The sequence below is a fragment of the Pinus tabuliformis genome, chromosome 8 (genome assembly GCF_031772625.1).
Source record: "Pinus tabuliformis cultivar Carrire ecotype Pingquan chromosome 8, CPIR1, whole genome shotgun sequence".
Lineage (NCBI taxonomy): Eukaryota > Viridiplantae > Streptophyta > Pinopsida > Pinales > Pinaceae > Pinus > Pinus tabuliformis.
The window spans coordinates 1,431,520,350-1,431,524,907 of NC_142294.1; the positions used below are offsets into that span (position 1 = coordinate 1,431,520,350).

General features: G+C 42.1%; 1 long non-coding RNA gene across 1 annotated transcript; it reads right to left on the minus strand.

Annotated features, from left to right (window-relative positions):
• Positions 1-3,919: 3,919 nt before the first annotated feature.
• LOC149241041 (uncharacterized) lies at positions 3,920-4,327 on the minus strand. The gene is made up of 2 exons (XR_016245577.1): positions 4,267-4,327; positions 3,920-4,175 (listed from the first exon to the last, which is right to left on the minus strand). It is a non-coding gene; the product is annotated as an uncharacterized LOC149241041 (long non-coding RNA).
• Between the last annotated feature and the right edge of the window lie 231 nt (positions 4,328-4,558).

Below are 4,558 nucleotides of genomic sequence, written 5' to 3' on the forward strand. Positions count from 1 at the left end.
AGCTTTGACCGCCTGAAGCACTTACTCACCACGGCACCCATTTTGAGTATAGCTGATCCTAACAAGGATTATGTGGTATGCACCGATGCAAGCAAGGAGGGTGTGGGAGGGGTCTTAACGCAGGAGGGAAAGGTAATAGCGTATGAGTCAAGGAAGCTAAAGGAGCATGAACAGAAATATTCTGCTTATGATCTGGAATTAACAGCCGTTATTCATGCGCTGAAAATGTGGCGGCATTACCTCCTAGGGAGGAAATTTCTACTGTTAACAGATCACCACAGCTTGACACATTATTTCAGCCAACCTACCCTGAATGCAAGGCAAGGCCGATGGGCAGATTTCCTAAGTGGGTTTGATTTCGAAATAAAACATTTAAAAGGCAAGGAAAACAGAGTGGCTGATGCATTAAGTCGGAAGGTTCACTGTGTATATGAACTTTCAGTCAGCCAATGGCAGAGTTCACTAATTGAGCAAATAAGAACAACAGCTAGTCTTGACTCTGAATACCAGCATTTAAAACAGCAAGTACAGCAATCTGATAAGGAAAAATTACAGCAAGGATATACACTAAATAGTGCTGGAATGCTGTGTTTTAATAAGAAAATGTATGTACCTGATGTAAAAGATCTTAGAAGGCTGGTTCTGGATGAGTTTCATATCAGCCATTACACTGGTCATCCGGGGTACCAAAAGATGATCACTGCACTTAAGAAGGAATACTATTGGCCAGGAATGAAGAAACAAGTGGTTGAGTACTTGGCACGATGTTTGGAATGCCAGCAGATAAAGGCAGAACATCAACATCCCGCTGGACTGCTACAGCCTTTGCCCATTCCGGAGTGGAAATGGGAAACCATTTCCATGGATTTCATAACAGGGTTGCCCCGAACAAAGAAAGGCAACGACTCTATCATGGTAGTGGTTGATAAGTTAAGTAAAGCAGCGCACTTTATTCCTGTGCAGTCCACCTACAAGGCGGTGCAGATTGCTCATCTCTTCATGCAAAATGTGTTTCGATTGCATGGATTACCAAAGGTAATTATATCAGATCGCGATGTGAAATTTACCTCTACTTTTTGGAGGACATTGTTTGCTGAGTTGGGTACTCAGCTGAACTTCAGCACAGCTTATCACCCGCAGACCGATGGTCAAACTGAGCGAGTGAATCAGGTGCTGGAAGATATGTTGAGGGCGTATGTAATGCTGAAACCAGGTCAATGGGAAGAGTATTTACATCTGGTCGAATTTGCGTATAATAATGGATATCACACTTCGACTCAGCTAAGTCCCTTTGAGATCCTGTATGGACGGAAATGTCGCACACCCTCAAGTTGGGGTGGACCTGAGGACAAGTTGAGTTTGGGACCAGAAATGCTTAAGGAAATGGAAGACATGGTGAAAAGAGTGCGTGCTAATCTAAAAGCTGCCCAAGACCGGCAGAAAAGTTTTGCGGACAGGAAAAGAAGATTCACAGAGTACAAGGTTGGTGACCATGTGTTTGTAAGGATTCAAGCTAGGAGGAGCACTCTGCAGTGGAGTGGGTGCGCCAAGCTGGCTCCACGATACTTTGGACCATTCCAGATCTTGGCTAGAGTGGGGCCAGTGGCCTACCAACTTGCCATGCCAAGTCACATTAGGATTCATAATGTGTTCCACGTGTCTGTCCTAAAGAAATATGTATATGATTCTAAACATGTCATTAGATGGCAAGATGTGCGGGTAAGAATTAATCCGGTTGTTTGATTAAGCAGCCTTATTTTGTAAGAAACTGATTAAAGGTATTGGTGGTTTGCAGGTCGAACCGGAAGGCGAGGTCCTGGTCGAACCACAGAGCATTCTCGACCGGAGAGAAGTGCGGCTGCGGAAACGGGTTATTACCCAAGTTAGAGTGTTGTGGCAGCACTATGGGCCTGAGGAGGCTACATGGGAAGACGAGGAACTCATTAGAAAAACTTACCCACATTTATTTAATGAGAGAAGACATCGGGACGATGTCCAATCCTAGGGGGGGGAGATGTAATGACCCCGGTAACTTGTAAATCTGGATAATTACTGTGGTAAAAAGTGTTGAGTGGTTACTCATGGTTTTTGAATGACATTATTAATAAATAAGTTAATTATTGAATTATTTTTATGGATATGTTCTTGAAAATGCTGGCAGCCTCCTGAAGGAGGATTTCTATTTTTAGTGAATCAGTTATAAAACTGATGCAACTGTTTCTCACCCAAGGAAAAGTCCTGGGAAGGAAAAGTCTCTGGGTTGTTGATGAACAAGCAGAGAGAGAAATTCCAGGAGAGAACAGAGGCAGAAAGGAGGTTAAGTCTGGTAATGACCAGATAACCTAGCACAGAGGTGCAAGAGTCTTGTTGAGGGCTGCAGGCCTGCAAGACGGCTCGGGGGGAGAGTCCAACGAAGTGGATCTCAAGGTTGGGAGGATAAGAGAAAAACTATTGCAGGTGACTTCTGCAAGTAAGGACATCGATAACGGAATAACCAGGTATGAATTCTCTGAACTAGCTAGCAATTAAAGAACAGGTACAGAAGAAGACAGACAGGTCACAGAACTTTCTTACTGTCTTTAGTTACTGTAGTATGTCAATCTGATTAATGCATACAGTTCTTGAAATGTTGTATATGTTAATATAAGACTATGGTCACCTACAGACACTGCATCAATAACTTACGGTTGCATAGTCAACATAATGCGCTCAGAACAGAGTTAGTTCTTGGAGCTGTTGTAGAAGTATGTGACTGTATCAATAACAGTAAAGTAAACTAGAGAGTAGAAACAAGATAAAACTTAGGAAAGGTCTAGATATGCCTGGTAGGAAACCAGGTTATATAATACAGTAACTTGCACGGAACTAGTACTTGTATATAAGCAACGACATTGTATAAACCAAGATAATGGAAAACAAATGAAACTGTGTGGAGGAACCGTGAAATAGTACTGTGGAAATATATATGAATGGCCGAGAACGAAAATGCTGCAACTACATAACATGGCCGAAAGCGAAATGTTGTTATATACATACATGGCCGAAACCCAAATGCTGTAAACACACAGAAGGGCTGAACCCATATGCCGTGTATATATATTTTCGTTATACGGCATGGCATGAAACAATATTGTAAAAACATGAAACAATATACAAGAATACTACAGCATAGTAATATGTCAACATGAAAACAGAATGGCATTAGCAATGTGCAGCATGTATGTCGAGATTGCATGGACAGACCCCTAACGAGGGTTACCATAGGTTACACGCATTACCAGACCCGTAAGAGGGTTTTATATCAAGTCTATTCACATTAGCAGACCCGGGTAGGGTTGCAAATCCATGTGACAGACCTGCTAACAATTAACATAACAGAACCGGACAAAACGAATGCATTATTACCAGATAAGTCAATGACATCAGACTTATAATCTACAAATTCAACATATAGTAAACTGATATTCAGGGTCATTGTAATGACTGTCGCGGAGGAGGTAGACGCTACACTCAGCATCCGAGTGCAGGACTACCTCAGCATCGCATTAAGGAGCCATATAAATATAAATGGAAAACTGTATGGACTGAACTAAATACATGTGAACTATCTCAGCGTCGCAACAGAAATACTTCTATATATAAATGAAAACCGTGCAGAATGAACCATATACATGTAGAAACCCCAAGAATTATACTGTGTTATTATGCACTGAGGTAAACCTTTAAGGCTCCCGAATCTGCAGCATAGACAGAAAATGAACATACAGTAGCGAACCCAGTACATAAGTCTCCACATGCACTGTCTAGGAATATCAAATTAACCATTCGGAAATATGGTATAAGCTGGGAAGCGAAAGCAAGTAATCATTAATAGAAAACAACAAAACATGTACACGGCCAAGAGAGGTCCGGCTTAGAGGACAGTGGCAAATCACAGTATCATAAAAACTATATATGTATTCATTCAAAGACTCAGTGAAACTCCTGAGAGTTTTCCAAATATACATCCGATAACATCTTAACACCTGAGGGACAAGCCCCAAATTAATTGAACTAAACACAGTAAATGGCATGAACGCCAGTGTACCTATTCAAACCCTAAAGGCCGCAAGACAGACCGGCTTGAGGAGACTGGCCGTATAGACGAAGTCAGGGTTTGAGAGAGATCATTGAACCTGAAACAGGTAACAAAACCCTGCCTCAGCTCGAGGTGTTTCACACAGTAAATCATAAACTGTTAAACCGGGAAAAGGATTATTGCCATACCTATAGATTTCGTTAAAAGGTCCGAACCCTTCTGCACACGGTAGGAGAAGCTGCGGAGGACCTGTACATAACCCTCAAGACATTTATTCAGCCACAGTTAGTATATGGGTTACAAATAATAAGGAAAGCTGTAATTAAACTGACTGTGTTGAGAACGTATAATGACTTCCGGCCATTCTTACCTGAGGAGTATCATAGACACCGGAGTAGTTGCAGAGAGTCTGAGGGAGAAGTATAGGAGCTCGGCTGCCGCGGAGTGTTGCAAATGGACTCTGTCCGAGGAACCCGGTGA